At 40.9% G+C, this 24171-nt stretch overlaps 1 protein-coding gene and 1 pseudogene across 3 annotated transcripts in view; both read left to right on the top strand.

Annotated features, from left to right (window-relative positions):
- Window positions 1-24171, top strand: part of LOC110256746 (uncharacterized) — a 437041-nt gene that overhangs the window by 199099 nt on the left and 213771 nt on the right. The window lies entirely within an intron of this gene.
- LOC102167385 (beta-1,4-galactosyltransferase 3 pseudogene) lies at window positions 4656-6551 on the top strand (annotated as a pseudogene).

Here is a 24171-nt window from a genome sequence, read left to right as displayed (position 1 = left end):
TGTCAATCCTCAGACACTCTTAGAGGTTTGATTAGATCTTTGTCTTCACTCTATAACCACTAACCCTAGACCCCATCTTAGTCTAATCCCAGATCTGACCAATGTTTATAAGACCCCTTTCTTCAGTTATTTAGAAGCAACCAGCTGGGACATCTGTGCCCAACCAGGCAGAGCGGACAGATCTGAGAGCATGTGGGGGGCCTGGTGCCCCAGAGTGAGACCCAAACAGGGAGGGACTCCCACGACTGAGCTAAATCATCTGAGTCCTTTGAGCCTGCTTATGTAGCTGGCTTTTATTCGGGCATAGAAACACACAGAGAAATTTAGCCATAACCTGAAGTACCATCTAACTGCAGCAATATCATAGTTTTGTGGTTTAGATGAAAAATAAAAAGGTAGGCAGCGGGTTTTTATTCTTGTCTACTCTGTGGGTACAGAAACTCAGCTTCACAGAAACAGCTGCTGGCCCTGGACTCCCGTTAGGAGCAGGAATTCACACTGAGTGCCATTCCTTGCTGCCGTAAAGCAGTTATAAAAAGTCCAAGTTAAGCCAGGCCTGAAGCAAATATTTTGTGGATAATATTATTATTATTTTTATAGGAACAGTAAGTAATTTCCATTTTAAGATCCTAGTCATAGTAGATGATTGTACAGCATAAAGCAAATACAAAATCGTGTACAATATTTCAGGCTTTTGCATATAAATTGACGAAAGTCAGTGTGTGGTGGGCAGTTCAGGTGCAAAATGAAGGCACCAAATTTTCCCCAGGACCTGCTGGGTCCCTCTCATAGTGAGAGTCCCATGGGAGGGGGCCCACTTGTCTGTCGGCAGGTGTCTGCTAGGTTGGTCTCCTGGAAGTTACTCCTCTGAAACCGTCTCAAAGGGGCCTCAACATGAATAAAGACAACAAAAAAGGATAGGTTTAGTATGTTAAACTCACACCACCAGAAAGGTATTAGAGACAGTCTTAGTTTATTAGCTATATATGCATTTGCTATAAATTGCACTTCACAGATTTAATTGGACCCCCTCATCTCTGTCATATATATTTATTTTTTTCAATAGTAAGTATCCGTCTCCCCCTTACCCATCCCTTCCTGCCAGCTTCCAATTGGTGAGAAATGGAATGTGGGCCATGTTTTTGCACATCTTCTCTCTTGCCTCACTTGTGTATGAATCCGTAAGTTACGAGTTAATTGAGAAATGGGAGAAGGCATCTAACTGTCAGTGTCATGGCTGTTCATAAAAATTTAAGGTGCCCGGGTTCACTGTAGCCATGTCTTGCAGGCCACAGGCCGCCTGTGCCTGGGGCTCTGGTGTGTAGTAGAGTCCAACATCAGAAGCTGATCTTATTCACTTTTTTTTTTTTTACTGTATCCATGGCATGCAGAAGTTTCCCAGCCAGGAATTGAATCCGCATCACAGCAGTTACAGTGCCAGATCATAACTGCTAGGCCACTAGGGAACTCTTTTTTTTTTTTTTTTTGGTTTGGCTGCTACATTTTTCTGGTAAGATGTTTGTCCTGATAGAAAGATTTTTTTTTTTTTTTTTAAGACACAGCTGATCATCAATTTTACATGCCTTATTTAAATCTGTTTCAGTGACCAGTGACAAGTAAAATGATAAGCCTAACATTTGCTTGTTATACTTGACTTTGCCTTTATGACCACTGACATAACCAGGGCTATTTATGTCAAAGCTGAGCAATGTTGCTAGATGTTGAAAAGACATGAACGAGTCACTTCAAGCCCTGGCCTGGTTCATCCTGGGCTTCTGCTAAGAGGTCTCTGCTACTTTGCGTGCGGAGGGCCCTTCTCTTATCTGGGAAACCCCTCCCTGACCAGACTTCTCCATCTGGCTAAGAAGTTCAGAAGGTCAGAGGACATATCTGGCTGGATACCACTTGCCACTCTTCTTGATGTCATTGTCCAGAGGCCTTGGTGGGACATCAGTGGCCCTTAGGGCATCCAGGCACGGTCAGGTCATTGGTGCATCCTGTGCTTGCCTGTCCTTAGTGTTGAGAATTTAGCTGGCGGGGTGGGGTGGATTACAAGACTTTCTGGGTGTAGGTTCTGTGTTCCAAATTTCTCCTGTCTTGCAACTTGAACGAACCTTTTGAAATGAGAAACTCACACATTAAAGACTGTCCTCAGGTGCTATGAAAATAGAATGCAAGTTATCACTATAACTTTAAACTGCTTTTTTTTTTTTTTTTTAATCTGGTGGATCTTGATTCTCTCTGTAGGTAATGCCCTTCTGCTAATTATTGTAGAGATTTTATTGACCACAATCACCACATCACCTCTGTTCCTAATGTGTCACCCAAGGTTTATTTTACTCCAGTGAAGGCTCTGAAAGTGCAATCCCCATTGCCAGTTACAGATAAGGCTCTCCTCTCTTATAAACCCTTTGGGTTTCGTGTCGCCTTTTCTTTGCACTGGTGGTAGAAGATTGTCAGAGGAGCCCTGGCTTTGGGGCAGGAATAGAGCAGCTTCCTGGGAAAGTCATACCTGAAAAATTGAACACTGTGCAGAAGTGGTTTCTTTCTGATGCTTTCAGTGTCAGGCCATGCAGCATCTTTGTGGCTGCAGGAGCCCATGGTTTAATTGCTCCCCGTGTTCTCTGGATGGAACAGAAGGAAGAAAAGCCAGGTTTTGATCTCCCGTTTAGCAAGGAGACTCAAATGACAGATGCCCACATTTTCCTAATTTTTCTCTTTGCAGGATTTTTATTCTTTCTCCTCTAAACATTTTTTCCCGACTTTAAATCTCTCATACGTTTTCCCAGGGGGACAGCCTTGTCTATTTCCTGCACTTAAAAGAGTACGAAGAAGTTGCTTTTCTTTGATCTCTTATGTGACTGCCTTGCAATAGATGTTGAAACAGACTGCTGTTTAAATCTTAATTCACATCCCTTGTAGGGGAATGGAAGAGGTCAATGAGGAAAAGCTTAAGAGGTGGTATAATTAACACTCACCAAGCTCGCCATGCATTTACACACATTTATTTATTTATTTATTATCACTATGCTGATGATGGTCAGCAATTAAAGAGACCCTTCATTTCCTACTATATTTTTATGACTATTATAGAAAATCATCTCTGACATAACTGCTATCATAGGTTTATTGAAACACATCTATTTGGGTCTTCCTGTTTAAAATAAAAAAAAAAACCTGTTTCTGGTCATAGTCCTCAAAACTGTATATTATGAATAAAGTTTATTGAATCTGAAAATGTCCTTTCCTAAGCAGTCAATAGCATATAACCATGGAAACAGAAATTTTACTTATGCTCATTGAACCAATCCCTTCAGAATCTAAGAGAATCACATTTAGTTGGTATGGCTTCAATTTTTACTAATCTTGGCTGTACTTATTTTGTCTAAAGTAGAAGGAAATATCATTGTTGGAATATATGTAAAACCGTCATCTTTTTAAAAATGAAAACTAACTACTTTGTAGTTTCCATTTGAGCCATTGAAGGAGAATCAACATCTTCTTTTATTTATTTTTTAAAATCTTTTTAAGGTCACACCCATGGGATATAGAGGTTCCCAGGCCAGGGGCTGAATCAGAGCTGTGGCCGCTGGCCTATGCCCCAGCCTCTGCAATGCCAGATCTGAGCCATATCTGCTACCTACACCACAGCTCACAGCAATGCCAAATCCTCAACTCACTGAGAGAGGCCAGGGATTGAACCTGTGTCCTCATGGATACTAGTCAGATTTGTTTCTGCTGAGCCACGATGGGAGCTCCAATATCTTCTTTTAAAGTCATCTCTGAATAATTAAAAATGTCAGAGTCTCAGTAGTTTGAGTTTGACTTTTCTTAGGTGACTGGGTTAATTTGGATTTAGAATAAGCCCAAATGAAGACCGTTTTATTAAAGACTGCCTGATGGGCTGGACCCTTTCTACTGCTAGTCATCTTTAAAATGGAGACTGACTTTTGTCAGAAAAGGAGCGAGAAGAATTTAGACTATAAGCCCACTCTTGAGGACACTTGGTAGCAATTGTAGGTGGCCCCACTTCGAATGCTGGTCTAAGGATTGTTCAGTGCAGGCTCGATGATATTTAGGCTGGTGCCTGAAAATGAGGGGATTTCAACACATTTTGAAGCTCCCACAGTGTGTTGTTGACTCTTACAGGCACCCGAAATTGATCATGTAAGATTGCACACTTTATCTATTACAGGGGCATTTGATGAATTTACTGAATTTTTTGGGAGGTGTTTTGTCTCCAGTGTCATTGTTCACCAGTGAGGACTGAAAATAATGGAAAATTCAATCAGCAGTGGTGCTGCCCCTGCTTTGGCCAAACCTCAGTTGGCACAGTTGTGGATTTCATCCAGTGATATTCCCCAGCAGCATATTTCATGGCTTCCAGTGGACTCTCACCATGCCCCAAGGAATGCTTTGGCTGAATATGTCATCATGTATTCAGAACTTAAATATCAAATTCCCATAGAAATGTGAGCTATGATATCTACATACAGCTAGACAGTCAGCATTTTAAGACTTCTTGTATTCTGGCCTCCACACCGTAGGCAATTCTCTGTTTCCAGGAAAGCAGTCAATGGGAACGATGTTCAGGAATCAGCACAACCTTGCTTGTCCCCAGGGGTGTGTCATTACATAGTGATTTGGAAGCAGGGATGATCTTCCCGGACAACCTCTCCTTTACCAGCCACAAGGTTTGGCAGGTGAATGCCATGCAGTAAAGCATTGCCAAGAAGAATAAAGAGCTTCCCCAAGGAACCAAGTTTTACCAATTCAGTGCATTGGGAAGCAAAATTGTATATATATATATTTTTTTGCTCCAAATTTACTTTAAATTTGAAACAAAATTTAAAAGCTTTAGTTTTATTTTCTTTTATCTACTCAAATGCTCGTTATCTCAAACAAAGCTGTCGTCAGATATTTATTAATCATCTGCATTATTTCAAGCTCCCTGCCAGATTCTACAAATCAAAAGTGAATGACCCCATAGCACCTGCTTCCAAGGCAATGGCAGCGATTCCTGTCTGGCTTCTGGGGGGCAGTGATGATGGGAAGCAGAAGGCCAGGTGACCTCAGGATTGCTGTTGGAATGCTGGATAGAGCCTTTCTCTGTCCTCTGTGACATTTCCAGTTTTATATAATGCCTCACATCTCTGCTCACCCGGGAATCCCTGGAGCCCCCATGATCTTAAAGAAGACAGCTTGAACCTGGACCTCCCCCCCAGGATATTGCGGAGGTGGCTGGAATGGCCCTAAACACTGGCCCAGCTTGTGGGCTCCCACTGGCTGGCTGTCATGAGGTACCTGTCTCTGGGGGGCTTCTAAATCCTCAGTGCCCTATTTGGCTAAGAGCAGGAGCTGACTTTTGACTTTTCTCATCCCCATGATGTCCACAATAACCTCAGTCACCTGCATGGGGCCCCTGTTGCCCCATGGGGCCCTCCAGCTCCTCAAGGTCTACGCTACTGTCCAGCATGATCTCCTATCTTGGTGGGTCCCATGTCCTTTAGCCCAGAGCCGTCACTGGCAGATATTGTGGAGAGGAATCCCTGGGTGAAACCGGGGGGCTAGTACCTCCTTGCAGGGTTTGAGTCCTGGTCCCAAACAGCCATCATTGTGCCCCACCTGGCTGAGAGCACCGGGAGCCCCACCTGTACCTGCTATACCACCTGCACCTGTTCCTGCAGCATCTACAGCTTACTTATGGCATCTATGTCATCCACCAGGATGGAAATGGAACATTTAAGGGTGCAAAGCTGCTGAATGTTGGCGTGTGGGAGGCCCTGTTTGATGAAGAATGGCCTGTTCTTGCATGATGTGGACCTCCTGCCAGAGAATGGCCACAACCTGTATATGTGCGACCCAGTAGAATCTGGCATATTGGTATTGCCGTGAACAGATTTGGGTACAGCCTCCCTTACCCCCAGTACTTTAGAGGGGTCTCAGCGCACACTCCTGACCAGTACCTGAAGATGAATGGCTTCCCCAGTGAGTACTGGGGCTGAAGGGTGTAGATGATGACCTTGCAACCAGGGTGCACCTGGCTGGGATGAAGATCTCTTACCACTGCCCCCACCCCCATCTGTGGGACATCATAAGATGGTGAATCACTGAGAAGATAAAGGCAATGAGGAAAATCCCCACAAATTTGACCTCCTGGTCCATACTCAGAATTCCTGGATGCAAGATAGATGAACTCGCTGACATATCAGTTGCTGGCCTGAGAGTTGGGCCCTCTCTATACAAACATCACAGCAGACATTGGAACTGACCCTTGGGGTCCCTGGCCTCCCTCTGGTCCCTGTTATCTACCTGGTTCCTCCCAGGCCTTCCGTCAAGAGATGCTGCAGTACCAGCCCCAAGTCAGGCCTGGCTCTCTGCCTCCTGCCAACCACACAGTCCCCCATGTTTCATACTGACTCCTCTTTAATCGTGAAACTGTATCTTGCCCACCTTAATCATGAAACTGAATCAGAAGTGTTGTATTCTCCTCAGCCTCAGCTTCTCACTGCTCTTAGAGAATGTCGCGGGGACTGAACTCCAATGCTGTGCTAGGGAACAGGGCCTCTCCTCACTGCTGGACTAGAGCTGGACTCCTCTAGCCCTAGAGTGTCCCTCTTTCTCAGGTCACCTGCCAGGTCTTATGAATGTGAGTCCTCGATGTCATGATTTTATGTGACAACTCCTGGAAGTCCCCCTGCCCATGGGTGGGAGCAGGACTGGACCCCAAATCCCTTTCTCTTCCATGGAAAGAAGATTGACCTAGCTTCTCCTAGGACCTCTGTGAATATTTATTCTATTTGTGGTTCCCAGGAAGTGTGTTTGAAGGAAGCCCCTCCCTGGTATTTCATCCAGTGCAGGAGTAGCTCTCTCTTCTGGACCTTGCTCAGGGGGCTGGGATTTTTTTTTTTTTTTTGGCTTTTTAGGGCTGAACCCATGGCAAATGGAGGTTCCCAGGATAGGGGCAGAATCGGAGCTACAGCTGCTGGCCACAGCCACAGCCACAACCACAGCAACACAGGATCTGAACTATGCCTGTGACCTACACCTCAGCTCATGGCAACTCCAGATCCTTAACCCACTGAGCTCGGCCAGGGGTTGAACCTGCAACCTCATGGTTACTAGTTAGATTTGTTTCCTTTGTGTCACAGTGGGAACTCCAAGGAGGCTGGGATTTTGATATATTTTCTAATAAAGGACATTGTCTCACCTCTGAAAAAAATGAGTGACATATGATCTCTGAATGCAATAGCTCTCAGACCAGTAGAAAAAGACATGAATCTAGTGAGCTATGATGGAAAAATACAGACACTGCTATAGTGGCAAAAGATGGTGTGTAAGTGGCACTTGAGCTTGCAGCCTGGAGTGAAAAATATGATGAGGTCTGACTGATTAAGGATGTTGAAGATTGTTTCAAGTGGACAAGGGGTGGTCTTGGCAGCGTAGTAACGGTTACAGACCTATTAGAGGACTGGGAGACTCTGGTTTGGAATTGAAGCCTATGGCTGGGTTGTGGGAAGGTGAATTAGAAGGAAGCAGAACTTTATCATAATGGATCTTATACATTGTAGTAAGTCTGGATTTTCCTATAGGAAGCATGTTAATTTTGTAGATCTAATATAGGCCAAATTTCCTTGATGGTGGTAAACTATCAAACTCTGCTTTAACAATGTGTTCACTTGCTGATTTATTCTTTAATGAAATATTTAATAAACATCAAGTTTAAGCCAGACACCAGGTACCTCAGTAAGAAAGGATTCCTGTGTTGACAGATTGCCCAATGCATATCTACTTAAGCTGTGATAATCGTGACCGACGGTGGCCACCTAATGCACAGACCCAGGGGATTTTTGACACCAACCCTGCTTCAAACACAGAATATTGACATATAAAATAAAAAGAAGGAAATTTAAAAGACATAGGTATATTTAAATAACATCTACCTCTTCATAGACCACAGCAAAACACAGTGGAAAAAAGTGGCAAGTTGGGCTGAAGACTGCTAAAATCTAGGCTCCTTCAGGATTAAAGCGGCCCCTTTGACAGTGCTGATTTTTTCTTCTTCTTTAAAAAAGTCGTTCTTTATGCAATTGATTACTTAATTTTTTTAAAATTTATTTTTTATCGTTATTTCCCCCAACACACTTTTTTTTCCCCACTGTACAGCATGGGGACCCAGTTTCACATACATGTATACATAATTTTTTTTCTCCCATTGTTGTGCTGCATTGTACGTATCCAGACATAGTTAATTTTTATTTTTTTAATTATTGATGTATAGTTTATTAAATATTAGCTTCAGGTGCACAACATGGTAATTCAATGTTTTTATAGAGAACACATTGCACAAAGTTGTTATAAAGTATTGACTATATTCCCTGCACTTTACCTTATGTCCCTGTTGCACATTTATAACTGTTAATTTGTATCTCTTAATCCCCTTCACCTATTTTGCCCCTTATTTTACCCCTCTCCCCTTTGGCATCTATTGGTAACCTAAGTATCCATCAATAATTAAATGTATAGAGATGATGTGATACATATATACACAGCCTGGTTGGGTTCTGAAGATGGGATATTACTCTGCCCAAAAATAAATGAAATCTTGCCATTTGCGACAACATGGATGGACCTGGGCTTTGTGAAATAAGTCAGCCAGAGAAAGACAAGTATTTGTATGTTTTCCCTTGTATGTGAAACATAACAAAACAAATCAAAGCAAGCAAATGTAACAAAACAGAAAAAGAGTACTGATTGTTTCTTGGAACAGGGGACTGTGGTAAAGTGTCCTTCCTCAGAAGAGGAAGCTGAAAATAAACTGTACCTTCAGAGGTTTGCAGATTGTATGAAAATGCACATCTACAAAGGGAGAGAGAAGACAGGCTCCCAACCAAATCTAAATTGTCAGTTGGTTCTCTAGTATATACTGTATTCCATGGCACAAGAAACCTGTGCTGTGAGTGTAAGGCATGGTCCTGAATTGGGGTTTTGGGGATGGACCCAGTGAAGACAATTAGAAACCTCTGGATAAGAGAGAAGGTAGGAGAAGGAGGAGGAGGAACAGACAGGTAAAGGGAAAAACTTTCTTAGATGAGTCTGCATACAAATTATTAAAACACATCAGAAGATTGAACATTAAGGAAGATAACCAACAAAATCAATAATGAGGTGAAAATTAAAAAGAGGTAAAGTTGATATCTTCAAAAATGTCCAGGATCATAGAGAGTTCCCGTTGTGACTCAGCAGAAACAAATCTGACTAGTATCCATGAGGATTCGGGTTCGATCCTTGGCCTTGCTCAGTGGATTAAAGGATTCAGCATTGCCTTGAGCTGTGGTGTAAGTTGCAGATGAGGCTCAGATCCCGTGTTACTGTGGCTGTGGTGTAGGCTGGCAGCTATTGCTCTGATTTGACCCCTGGCCTGGGAACTTCCATTTCCCCAAGTGCAGCCCTAAAAAGCAAATAACTAAATAAATAAACCAGAATCATAAAAAAGGAGTGACATCCATAAAAGAAGAGGAAATTATGAAATATTGGCAGAACTAAAATGGATGAATATGAAAGAGAATATTAGAAATTCTAGAAACAAATAATAGAGTCATTGATATAAAACAGATTTTATTAACCTGGATAAACTGATGGTGGGACACAGTCAGAGAGGAAATGAGGAAATTGAAAGATGATACTGGGGAATTCATGCCACATAGTGGAAGAAAAGATAGGAAACCATTTATTCTTTTTCATGTTGTTGATGGACATCTTAGTTATTTTGGGTTCTATCACAAAATATCACGGACTGAGTGGCTTATAACAGCGGGGATATATTGCTCAGAGTTTTGGAGCTGGAAATCCAAAATGAAGATGCCAGCCTGGTTGGGTTCTGAAGAGAGTCCTCTTTGGGTTATAGACTGCTGATTTCTTGCTGTGTCCTCACTTGATGGAAGAGAAGGGTGCTTTCTTGGGTCACTTTTATAAGGGCACTAATCCCATTCATGATGTTTTGCCTTCATGACCTAATCACTTCCCACATGTTCCCACCTCCTGATACCATCCTAATACCATCATCTTGGAAGTTAGGCTTCAGCATATGAATTGCGGGGGGAGGGGTGTTAACATCCATACCAGAGCAATGAACATTTGTGTTGTTATCAGTTTTGATTATTATGAATAAAGTTGCTGTAACTTTTCTGTAAAAGTCTTTTCACGGACCTGTGTATTTACTTCTCTTGAGTAGATACGAGAAGAATTGCTGGATTACAGGTTGGGTTGAGTTTATAAAAAACTTCCAACAATTTTTATAGGAGATTGTATCCTTTTACCCCCATTAGCAAAGTCTGAGAATTCTGTTTTTTTGCATTTAGAATTGTCCATTTTTTACATTGTATCTATTCCAATGTGTGTGAATTGCTATCTCAAGGTGACTTTAATTTGCACTTCTCTGATATTTTATGACATTTAACAACATTCCTCATCCTTATAATCCATGTCTTCCTTTGGGAAGTGTCCCAGTCTTTTGTCCATTTGTAAAAAAAAAAAAATCAGGTTTTTTTTTTTTTTTTATTGTTGAATTGTAGGAATTACTCGTATATTCTGTGCTTGAGCTCTTGGTTAGATATGCGTATTGCAAATGGCTTCTCCTAGTCTATAGCTTGCATATTAATTTTATTATGGCATACTTTGAGTTTTTATTTTCTTTGAGGTCCAATTTGTCAACAATTTCTTTCTTTCTTTTTTTTTTTTTGGCTTTTTAGGGCCGTATCCGTGGCATATGGAAGTTCCCAGGCTAATGGGGGTAGAATGAGAGCAATGCCAGGGATCAAACCTGCAACTTCATGGGTCCTAGTTTGGTTTGTTAACCGCTGAGCCACGAGGGGAATTCCCAATTTGTCAACTTCTAATTTTATGGCTATGACTTTAATTATAATCTATGACTGCAAATATCTTATGTCCTAGAAGGGAATACTTACAAATTCATAATTATGCCTATCATGTATGGACAAGTGGATTCTTTAAAGAGATTTATAATATTCATTAAAATATTATTTTAATCTTGTACAATAGAAAGTTGATTATAAATGGGGCCATTTAAAATTGATTTCAGTAATAGGTCCGTAGACTTAAATGGAGGGATTTTCATTTTTAACAAAGTACTTCAGAATGTGGGACTCTGATACCATGCGTTATATTTATATACTTTTAGACTATGCAAATTACATATATATGTATATATATATATATATACTATTAGTTTCACAGTATTTCTCTTCTTTCCAAGTATAAATTGAAAAATTTTCTTTTTGCCTTTAACATTGCATGCTTTTCTGCAAAATGTAGGTCGTGAGACAGGAACTTTTATATTTTGACTACTACAGACATTGTGAGCATGTGTGTTAAATGTTGTTAGTATAGTTAATGGAAGGAATTTAGAAAGAATCAAACATTTCATTAATTTAAAATGTTTGAGAACACCACTTATATTTTGTTTTGATCAAGTGTATTTTCTTTCCAACATGGTGAAAATAAAATAGGGGTCCTATTCAAATCTCTCCTTTTTTTTCTTTTCATACTTTCAAAAGCTGTAAATAGACAAGGCGAAAGTGATTTACAGATTATGTTGCTTTGTGTGCTAAGGTTTCTGTTGATATTTCTTCCAGAGTAGGCAATGGCACTACTGTTATACTAAGTTTCCAATGTCACTGTCTTTCTCTCTGGAAACAATGAGGATGTTGCATCTTTCTATTCATTTGCTTTGTTTTTGTTTATTTTTTTAAAAAATTTTGTTTTTTTTCTATTATTGATTTACAATGTTCTGTCAATTTCTACCGTATAGCAAAGTGACAGTTATATATATATATATATATGTATATATATATATGCATCTATGTATGCATATACCCATATATGCATACACACACACATATATGTATATTCTTTTTCTCACATTATCCTCCACCATGTTCCATCACAAGTAACTAGATACAGCTTCCCATGCTATAAAGCAGGATTACATTGCTTATCCACTCCGAATAGAACAGTTTGCATCTACTAACCCCAAACTCATGTCTATTTATTTTTAGCAGCTTTATTGTGATTGTTATTCATGTACAATTCAATTTAACCAGTTTGAATTGTACAATTAATCATTTTTTGGTGTAGTCAGAGAATCGTGCAACCATCATCATGATCAGTTTTAGAGCATTTTCATCACCCTTGAGAAGAAACCTGGTACTCATTAGTAATCACTCTGTACTTCCTCCTCACCCTCATCCGCTCCCCAGCCCTGAGCAACATGAATCTACTTTGTCTTTACAGATTTTTCTACTGGGGACACTTCATATAGGTGCTGTCACACAATAAGTAATCTTTTGTGACTTGCTTCTTTCACTGAGCATGTTTTCACAGTTCATCTGTGTTGTAGCCTGAATCCATACCTCATTCATTTTTGTGACTGCATAATATTTCATTATATGGCCATGCTACTTTTTGTTTCTCCATTCACCGGGTGATGGAGATTTGTTTTTTGTTTTTTTTCCACTTTTTGCTATTGTGAATTATGCTGCTGTGAACATTCACATATGAGCTTTTTGTGTGGACTTTTACTTTCATTCCCCTTGTATAGACATATACGCACAGTTCAGAATGGGATTTTGAGGTTCTGTGGTAACTCTGTTTCATTTTGAGGAATTGCCAAACTGTTTTTCTGAAGTGACTAAATTCGATTTATGTTAAAGTTTCTCCTAATCTACTTTCAGAAAGGTGCATGTTGCCTTGTGATAGATACTTGGGTTTGGCTTTGCCTTTCCCCTTTGTATCTTCAAGATGACACATTTCTTCAGCTCTCTCTGTGTGTTCTGCAAAAATACATGATTTGAGTACTTGGAGATTTTGTCTCATTTTAGGATTATATGCCAGAATTTGGCATTATTGACGTTTCAAAATATTGAAATATAGTTCTTTACAATGTTATATTAGTTTCAGGTGTACTAACATAGTGAATAATATTTTTATAGATTATACTTCATTTGAAGTTATTATAAAATATTAGTTATTGTCCCTAAACTGTAGATCTTATTTTATTTAGGTCTGGTAGTCTACCTTTTAATCTCTTTCCCCTTCCCCATCGTTCCTGCACCTCTCCTGTGTTACTGACTTTTATCAAGGTGGTACCCTAGTCACGAGGGATCTTACCTTAGCGGCTTTACTGTGTTCATTTGCCCTCATGTGCTGAGAGTTTGCTTTGTCCAAGCAAGAACTGCAGGCTACAAAGATGGAGTTATTTGCCGCAAACGTCGGCTTCCTCCTTGTAAATTTGAGTTGACTATTATTTCTCAACAAAATGTGGATTCTCCAGGCACGTCCATATGGCTTGATTTACAGGTGTGCTACTGTGCCTTATGAGGGGATATATAAGGAATCTTGGGAGTTTTGATCCATCTATCGAAGCCCTGAGATTAGGCAGAGCTAGAGGTAGGGGCACTGATGTGCTCTAGACCAAGGGCATGTGTGGGCTTTCCTTGGACTGAATGAAATCTGTGTAGAGATGGGGTGTGTGTGTGTGGAGGGGTAGTTACACATGCTACAGGGACCAGTTGCTAAATTAACTTTCCTGACATCGCACAGTGGTCCCCGAGATCCTGGCGAGGACTTTGTGTGCTGTTCTCCTGGAATATACTGTGGAATGTCAGGAAAGATTATGTAAGTGATTCAAAGCCCTCTAGTCTGCACAGGGCGGCTGGTCTTTGCTGCACATGTAACTGCCCTCCACCCTTTCATCTTCAAACAGCTTTCATTCAGTTCAGTGAGGGTCCAACAGACTCATCTGTCTCCTGCCTCTGGATGATGGGAGGCAGGAGAAACCCAGTAACAGCTGTCTCAGGCAGCTGCTGTGAGGCCCTCTGGGGCTGCTGCCAGCAGGAGAGGCTGATGGAAACAACTAGCATCCGGGGAAAGCGCCTTCTGTGAACTGCTCCCAGGGCCACTGCCCTCAGCATCTTGTCCTGGGACAAGGAAATTAAGTGTCAATTTGGAGAGGATTCATTTTTCACTGCTACCTCCCAGGTGCTACCAACTGAGCATGAATCATTCCAGGGAAAATGTGGTGGGTTACTCTTTGCAGTTGCCAACCTAACACATGTCTTTTATTTTATTTATTGTCTTTTATTATTTACTGAGAAGAAAGAGTTAATAATTGCTTTCTGAGAAGCATGGACAGATGCTGATTTTCTCAGGGCACTTGGTTTTATTAACTGGCTCTCTGGTTTCTGGTGATGAATGCTTTCCACAAGGAAGAGATCTTTTCTATGTCAAAATTCTAGAACTTGTTTAAAATATTGTGGAAATCATAAAATTCAGAAAGCAAAGAATAGAGAGAAAAATCTTCACACAAGTTTTTGTTTTTTTTTTTTTTGTTTGGTTCTATGTGGAGTGATATGTCTGCCGTGAGACTTTCTAGTTTTTGTTTAGCTGTGCTGCTGTTAATTTCTTTCCTTTTTTTTTTTTTTTTTTTTTTTTTTTTTTTGCCATGAGGGCAAGCAGCTTTCTTACAGAACATTACATACTGCTCCATATTATAAATATCAGGAAGAGCATGGGATTTGGGGTCCGATCTGAGTTTAGAATTCCATTCCAGGACATAAGAATTTTGGATGTGGAACAGGTTACTTACCTTTCCTAAACCACACTTTATTCAGCTGTTGAATGTGGAGAATACCAGCCAGGAACATTGCCTCTGAGCCTTTTAGTCTGGTCATCAGATGAGAAGCCAATTTTTATATTCAGCGTTTGTTTCGACCAGTTCTCGTCAGTGTGAGGAGATGCCCCTGGTGATGCCTGAAGGTGCTTTTGCTTGTTTCAGCTTGAGGTGGCAGCACCATGGTACCCTGGTATCCAGTGGATGGAGACCAGAGATGCTGCTACACGTCCTGCTTTGCACAGAACGGCTGACCCTATGCAAGCTGATCCAAGTGTCAGCTGTAAGGAGCTAGAGGAGCCCTGGTCATGGGAAGGGAAATAATGAGAGAAGTCTTGCTGAGAGGGAGACAATGTTGACATCTGTGGCAGAATATTCCTTTTCTTGAGAGAGGATGGTGAGGAACAAGAAGACATGGTGAGGAGGTTCCCATTGTGGCATAGAGGAAACAAATCTGACTAGTGTCCATGAGGATGCGGGTTCAATCCCTGGCCTTGCTCATTGGGACGGGTGTCCGGGGTAGTTGTGAGCTGTGACGTAGGTTGCAGATGCAGCTTGGATTTCACATTGCTGTGGCTGTGGTGTAGGCCGGCAGCTGTAAGCTCTGATTTGACCCCTAGCCTGAGAACATCCATATGCCTTGGGTGTGGCCCTAAAAAAAGCCAAAAAAAAAAAAAGGACGTGGTGAGTTTCTGTACTGGGTTGTAACTATCTAAGCTGCTTGAGCAAGATGAGAATAGTTAACACATAAAAAGAATATGTTATACATTTATCAAAAGGGATGCCATGGAAGATGCTTATATTTGCATAAAAGGGAAGCTGAACCCTGTAGATGTAATGAGTGGGAAAAACAAAGTAGGAACTTAGAAGCCATACATGACTGGGTTCCATTCCCACCTCTGATATTTACTGTCTGAGCGACCTTCAGGGAGTGACTAAACCTCTCTGAGCCTTGGTTCCTTCACTATAAGGTATAAATGCTAATACTTTTCTTAGAAGATTTTGAGTCTTGGATTTGATAAGGATTAATGAAGTGATAAAATGCCTAACAGGTCATATAAGATCCACCAATGTCAGTTTCTTCTTTCCCATGATGAGGTTTGGGGATTAGAGTTGGTCAATGTGAAGACTTCTGTTGATAAGAAAACTTTCTGTGCTGGGAAGAAAATTGGCCAGAACCAGCTCTGAGGATTCTAGTTAGACTTTTTAGATTTCATGTATTAGCTTATTTGTGTGCACGGTAAAAAATAAATAAATAAATAAATAAATAAATAAAAAATAAAACATAAATACAAAAAAGATAAAGAGACTGGACAAATGCTATTCAGTAAAGAGTTAAGTCCACAGCCCACTGTTTCCTCCTGGTTCTCAGTTCTCTTCCTGCAGTTTGTCATTTCTCACAATTCTTCCAGATAGATGAACTCTCAGTACTCTGAACCAAAGAACTGAGGTTAAGGATAGACTTTTGAGGGCCCCGTGACAAATGGCAAAGAAAATCAGATTTGGGGAAGCCCAGTTTTACATGTGTAGACTCCAGACAGTAAATGTGACGGTCCCGGGCGAGACCAGGGATAGAGACAAGGCTAACAGGGGAAGGAGCATGTTTGGAAGGTCGCACTAAGCCTTGGCTTAGTTGCTGGGTGTGGGGTGGACATGACTCTAGAGACAAAGTTATGTCCAGAGGTCAACAGATTTCTGTGTTCAAAGAAGAGAATAAGATCACTGTTAGGTGGAAGATGTAGCATAAATAGATCTGGGAGAACAAGGTAGTCTTTTTCTTCCAGAGGGTCAGGGCTTGTATCAACATGAAATAATAATGCTCAGGAGCATTGAGGAGAATGCTAAAGATTTGTGGATCCACCAAACCGGTGGAGGAGAATAACGTATTTGAGATTTACCTCATAAGCATGTAATATGCTTTTGAAGTCTCTCTGGATTATACTGATATTGAACTGACTCTGTTGCTCGCACAGGGAAAGTGATGGAATGGAGAAAACGTGTATCCCAGACATGAATAGTAAACATTCTCGGTCTGGTGGGCAGTTTGGAAATAGGACTAGAGCTCCCAGAGCTCAGCTCCTTTCTCCTCACTTGTTTGTGGGTGACACCTGGTCCCTGAAAGCGCTGTCTGGCTTCCTGCTCATGCCAAGTAACCAGGCTTTGGTTCTGCTGGTGCTTCCCTGGCTGGCGGGATACATCTGTCCTATTTTTGGTACCTGGAACTCGTAGGCCCTTTAGAATTGTAATTCTTGGCACTTTAAAATTTAAATAAGTTTGCATATTTTCTGACTTTATGCATTTTCTTCTCCTATGAACCTTGGTGCTCTCCTGGGTTCCATCTGCATGTTTATATATTAAATTTTCAATAATTTGTAAAATAATTCTAATTGCTTTACACAAGGATAAGTAAAACCTTTAAAAACAGAATTGCATCTGCATGATAGCCTCATTAACACTTTTACTAATTTTCAATTTATCTCTAACTTTGCTGATATGTATTCTATTTTTCCTTCATGTTGTAAGATAGCCTAATGTACTACAAACTATTATGTGATATAAAATGTGAGAAGTCCCTTGTAAGCTGTCAGAGGCAATGCATTTGCATCATTTTATTATTAAGATTGGAAGTTTTCAAAGGTCATTTACTTGAAGATTGTATAGCCTGATATTTTCTAAATTATAGGGAAACTAGAAAACTTGCAGATTTCATTTTTTTATCCATCTTGCCCCATCTTCTTTCCTTTGTGCCAGTGAGTCTCCATTTGGTGTATATTTTTCTTCTTTTTCATAGGTGACATATTCTAACTAGTTTATCATCCGCAGTTAGCTATGGAGAGAGTGCAGCTTTAAGGTTAAATTCATCAGCGTGGTGGTTGTGATATTTTAGTGATTTATGGATGTTTATGGCTCAAGTATGGATACAAACGAGGGCTGTTACAGTACTGTTTTCCTTTCCAGTTCACTGTAGTGCCTCGCCATCCATGGACCAAACCAAATAGACAAAGATCTATAATTGCAAGTCAGTTGCACCTCCAGCCAGGAAAGACCCCCAAGACAGATTCCCTCGGGCAGTCTTGGGTAAACCAGCACAGCACCATGGCAGGGATGGCCTTGAACTGCATGGGTTCCAAAAACAAGCATCAGTGAGATATTGAAACATTCTTGTTACACATGAGTTCATCACCAGGAGGGTGTTATTAACTTCTGTCTAATTTCCTCTTCCAGGCCAGAGGTTGTAAAGGGCTGCTTAATGGAAAAAAAGAGATGCAAACATCTGTAGGTGTTGATTTTTTTGCACCTATTAATGAGCAGGTCAACATTATTGGATGTGTGTGGATGATGGTGATGTGGCTTGGGAGCATCCAGAAAAAAATCCTCTCCTACATTCAGTTTGTGAAACTGCCCAGTGTTGACAAGGACATAGAAACAGGCTAGAGGAGGTATAACAGAAATGGTCCTTGGCCCCTGATGTCTGTATTGCACTTGAGACATTTAATGATGAGAATTATTGGAAGCCATCAGCCTGTTACCTAATCCATTATTTCAACCCTGTTGTTTGGCACTGATAAAAACGACTGCTTCTAATGGAAATAAAAGTAAAAAAAAATGTGGAGTGGTTTATATTAAATGAAAATATTATTCATGGCTAAATCAAATGAGCATCATGTTTTAGGGAATTTAGGAACATACTCTTGACTGCCAGAGTTCCATCAATTGTGTTAAAAAATATAGAATATACACATTTAAAAGAGCCAAGGGTGATTATTTAAATAATACAAATGATGATTGTAGAATTTTTACTCTTTTTTTTTTTTTTGGCTGCCCTGTGGTATATGGAGTTTCTGAGCCAGAGATCAGATCCGAGCTGTAGTTGCAACCTATGCCGCAGCTGTAGCAATGCCAGTTCCTTTAACACACTCTGCCAGGCCAGGGATCAATCCTGCGTCCTGGCGCTACAGAGATACTGCCAATCCCATTGTGCCACAGCAGGAACTCCTAGAATTTTATTCTTAAAAAATGATTTTATATTGAAATTAACTACCTGTATTACAGCCTTACTAATACTATGCTAAATATTTTACATTTATTTCTAAAATAAGGTAATAAAACATTATAGCAATTTTAATTTGTAAGAAATGTGGCCAGCACATACTCTTAACTGGTTTAATATATAAGAGAGTCCTCTATAAATTGTGCTGTGCAATTCAGCTGTAACCTTTTCTAAAAAAAAAAAAATGAGAATGTTTCAAAAGGCTTAGAAGGCTTTAGATACTATGAAGGTTATCTGGCATTAAAAGAGGACTTGGAAGACATGTCTACCCCCCAGAAATAGCAAAGCAGCCAAAATATTGACTCTTAAACATTAATCCATGTCTAAGACTCTTAGTGCTTAGGAACTTAATAAAACTATTATAAAATGCCATTATTTCAAATTTGTATGTATATATGGTTTTCTATTTCCAAATTTACCTCATTGCTTATATTTTCCTACTTTCTCCCTTTGTCTTTGGAGATTATACCTTCACATATTTTCCTCCTGGCTCTGATCACATCTGTAATGTGTGATAATTCTGAGTAATTCTCAAGAAGTGGAGGATCTGGGACTTAACCAATGTCAGTGTCATCACATGGCAGGGATGTGTCTGGTGGATTTGATGTCACAATTCCAGGATGTAAGGTCTTTGGATGGTGAATGATACTGATGCTCTCAAGACACTGAGATGAGCAGAAGCCAGGTGGTAGGAAGTGACTCCTCGAAGCTTCAGGAAACCTCTGCCATCTGTGACCTCTCCTGTAGGCATTAAAGTCCCAGGAGCTCAGGAAGGTCAGACCTGGCTCTTTGGGGTTCTTCCTGCCATCCTGGCCTCTCAAGGGAGCATGGCCAGAAGGACCAACCTGACCAGCAGCCCCAAAGCTGAGAGTGGGAGCAGAGGTTTGAGGAGTCCTATTGGTTTCCTAAAGTTCATAAAGTATCACAGCTGAGTGGCTCACACAACAGAAATTGATTCTCTTGGTTCTGAGGCCAGAAGTCTGAGATCAAGTTATCTGAAGGTAGTTCCTTCTGAGACTCTTTGAGGCTTTCTTTTACTCTTCTCTGTGTGTCTTGTTTTTATTTTCTTATAGCAGAATGTACAACATAGTACATAACTGAAACTATTTGGCTGTGCTGAAGGGTGTAGTGCTTAAGAACAAACAGGAGACCTGATTTAAAATATAAATATTTCAGGAGTTCCCATCGTGGCACAGTGGTTAACGAATCCAACTAGGAACCATAAGGTTGCGGGTTTGATCCCTGGCCTTGCTCAGTGGGTTAAGGATCCGGCGTGGCCGTGAGCTGTGGTGTAGGTTGCAGATGCAGCTCAGATCCCGCGTTGCTGTGGCTGTGGGGTGGGCTGGCGGCTTCAGCTCTGATGAGACCCCTAGCCTGGGAACCTCCATATGCTGCGGGAGCAGTCCTAGAAAAGGCAAAAAGACAAAAAAATAATATATATATAAATATTTCAACACAACTCAGGTTCAGCAAGTGCCTGGACCCTAGATCTTAAAGGCTTTACTGCCTTATCCAAGGCCCATGGGTCTGTTCTAGGGTCTCTCCTGGCTACTGGGGCTTTGCTGGAAGCCTCTGCAGTTCCTTTCCTGGAGAGTCATCACCCCAATTTTTACCTTTATGGTCACACACAGCGTCTCCCCATGTGCCTGTCTTTATCCAAATGTCCCCTTTTTATAAGGACATATTGGATTAGGGGCCCACCCTACCTTCAGCCCAACATCATTTAACTAATCAAATTTGAAAGGATCCTATTTCCAGATAAGTCTACCCTCTGAGGAACCACAAGGTAGGACTTGGACATATGAACTTTGGGAGACACAATTTCATCTGTAACAGAACACCTAGGAAGCAGTGGTTATGGAACACCATGAACAGGGGAAATGTGGAGGTTGATGGGTGATGAGGTTGAGGAAATAACACCTGCCAGGTTGTCTAGGGCTCATGGGTCAGTGTCACATCTTAAGTTTATACTTTGAGGGATATCGGGTTTTGAATGACAGATTGACTTGACTAATCTTAAAAAGACAACATGTGCAGGTGGATCAGGAAGAGACTGTACAAATGAAATTATTTACAAAACAGAAACAGACTCATGGACATAGAGAACATACTTGTGGTTGCCAAGGGGGAGGGGGAGGGAGTGGGATGAATGGGGAGTTTGGGGTTAGTAGATGCAAACTATTCCATTTAGAATGGATAGGCAATGAGGTTCTGCTGTACAGGACAGGGAACTCTATCCAGTCTCTTGGTATAGAACATGATGGAAGATAGCATGAGAAAAAGAATGACTGGGTTTCTTTGCTGTACAGCAGAAATTTGCACAACACTTTAATAACTCAATTATACTTTAATCTGTAGGCTGAAAGTGGTGAAAGATGTAGATGGTCAGTATGCCATGGTAGGTACCTAGACAGGGGGTATTGGGATAGAGTACTAGGCTGTGATGCAGCCTAGCCTCGGACAGTGGTGCGGGGCAAACTTAGGTACTTCTGAAGGCAGATGGGGTAGGACTCACTGAGAAATTGCATGAGGGGGTGAGAAGGAGAAAACTCAGGTGAGACTTCCATGTCTTGTTCTGAGTAGCAGGAAGGAGGGAATTGCCCTGGCGTGAGGTATGTGGGGGTAACAGCCATGGCGGGGAGTGGTCAGAGGCTGGCTGGACTCTCACCATTTGCATACTAGTTCTCCTGACATCAGGGATTTACTTCTTTCTGTTTTTCCCTCTTTCTTTGCTGGTGTGTTTTTGTTTATTTTTTTTCCAGTTTTTTTTTTTTTTTGAGGCATAACTGATAAATGAAAACTGTGTGTATTTGAGGTGTACCATGCAATGACTTGATCTACATAAATGTCATGGGATGATCACCACAACCAAGCTAAATGACAGATCCATCCCCTCACCTTTCCCTTTTCTCTTTTGTGGTGTGTACACTTCAGATCAAATTGCTGCACGTGGTCTCCAGCATTGACTCATCCTGCATCACTCAATCTTGTGCCCTTTGACCAACATTTCCCCATTTCTTCTAACCTCCTTGGCGGTATGTCCTTACTTGACCTTTCAGGACACAAATCGGAGTCCAGACAGGGTCATTCTCATCTTTAATCATTTTTACATCGTGCTTTTCTTCTTTTATGAGGTTTTGCTATGGTAGTCACTACTTTACAAGAAAATGATGACTACTTGGCACATTTCAGAGAAAGGTACCTATTTGATCTCCCCAGTTCTTTAATCTCTGTGTTGTTTTCTTTCTTGCCATGGTCCAGCAAATAAAGGAGAATAGTACAGTGCAGTGCGATGCACTGACTTCCTTTAATCACATGGAAAGGACTTTTACAGCTTTCTTATTAATATGCTTAAGCCTCCCCTGTTCCATTTACTGAATAGCCTTCTTTCAAACAGAATGCACAAGATGCTGCTGCAAAGGATAAAGATAGTCTTCTTTTAAAGTGATTATGCTTCTTTGAAGAGAGCAATATTTAGAGGCATTCAAATAGATAAGATTTTTAATGCACGTACGGATGTTTTTGTGCAGACACTTGAAGCCAGAGTTATTTATGTTTAACATCTAGCTTATCTGGCATTAATTAATTAGTTTATTCAATTCAATTGAAATTCATTGTTGAGTTTCTTCATGTGTTTGGGATTGTAGACAGTGAAGCACAAAACTTACTTTGACCTGTTTATTTCTCTGGGGATGCTCTTAAATGACTTGGAAATATCACCTTTAAAACAGAACACTCTCATTTACTGATGAGGTCACCTGGGGCACCTGGGCTTTTAAGGGCTGCTTTATCACTAGTGTTATATAGCTTCTGCTGTCCTCTCTTTTGCTCTCATCCATTGGTTTTCTGTCCTTCAGTTCTGGTTTCCACATCTATCTGAGTCCCATCTTTGCTCTGTCTTCCTAGTGGTCAAACAATGGCATCCATCTAGCAGAGCCTGGGAGCCAGATTAAGTGGAGGGAGGAGGGATGGAATTCTGGACTGAGACACAGGACCCATGGATAATGTAGAATTACTTGATCGTTATCTGGAAGGCAAAATATGCCTAATGAGAGAGGGACATTGATGGGCAGCAGAGTTGATAGCAGAAGAAATGAGGTCAGCATGAATTATGGGCTGGTTTCCAGTGATTCCCCACCATGTATCCCATTGGACCACATATAGATGTACTCAGCTATTTTTGGAAGCTGTGGTGCTTTGGATTCAACAATAAATGCTTCCTGAGTGGATAGGAACACGTCCATCTTTAGCAATGCAGACACACCTTCATGGCCAACATAAGTCCCTATATGAGATTTCTCTGGAAGGGTCTGAACAGGAACCCCTGAGCCATCCGTGGTGAGAAGAGGCTGGTTGCTTTACTCCTCAGAGATCAGCCTCCCTTGGTGGGAGGAGGCTCTGCCATTTGTCTCAGGCTCAGGCCCAGAAACTTCCTGAGCTAATCTCCAGACTCTAATTTACACCAATTGACCAACTTCCCTTCTGCCTTGACTGTTGGTTTTACAGTGACTCTGTTTATGCAGGTACAACCTCAACCCTGGGAGGGGTGACCAAGCCACTTCTACTTAGGACACACAGGGTACCAGGGACAGAAGGGAGCCTCCCACCTTTTTTGTGAACTTACATTTACACCAGCATTGGCTAAGTGGGAAGTCACTGTTTTCCATCCTGCTCATTTCCCTTCAGGGTCATAGTTAGATGTCTGATTCAGATGATAATTTTGTGCCATTGATGCCAGGATCAATAACATGCATCAACTGATCATTCCTGTCTCATGGTGATCCACAGTGTTTACATGGTTGTTATATGATCCTACACCAGCCACAAACTTTCAAATTCTGATTCTTCCTACTTGGGACTGAAGGAGAAGAATATGATGTGGTCAGAATGCATTTTTTTGGTATTTTTATTTGCTTTTGATTTTTCTAGTGCTGATTGGACTTTCCATCTCAGCAAATGCTGAGGTGTGCTCTGGGTGCTGATGCCTATAAAAATGTATTTCATTTTAGGTAAAAGTTGTAGCTTAAGGGAAATAAAAAAATGACATACAATTTTTAAAAAATGTTAGCGTTAAGACCAAATTAATGAAATCAAAGGAACCCATGTATTGTACAAAAGAGTGAAGTGGGGCTTAAAGAAAGGAAGTCACTGTTGTCTGAGGTCACTGAGAGAAAACCTAAGGAAGTGGAGTTTCTTCATGTTCATGTATCTCTGAGAAAAGGCAGGAGCTCTGTGGGGTGGACAGGGGTGTTGGACCGCATTGCAAGAAAGGACTATCTGACACATCAACCTTCCTACCTGACCTGTCCTTTGGTATAGGTATTGTAAACAGTAATTGTCCTGTGTTAAAGAGTTATTATTAATTATTAATTGTCCTGTATTCTTTAATTGCTCTCTAGGGACTTATCAGAAAACATTGTTTTTGTGTATT

This window comes from Sus scrofa, chromosome 14 (genome assembly GCF_054392235.1).
Source record: "Sus scrofa isolate SSC_HxYL_T2T_F1_AM1 chromosome 14, Sscrofa_HxYL_maternal_Yorkshire_Landrace_v2.0, whole genome shotgun sequence".
Classification (NCBI taxonomy): Eukaryota; Metazoa; Chordata; class Mammalia; order Artiodactyla; family Suidae; genus Sus; species Sus scrofa.
The sequence above is the reverse complement of the archived record's forward strand: the minus strand, read 5'-3'. Positions and strand labels throughout refer to the sequence as shown.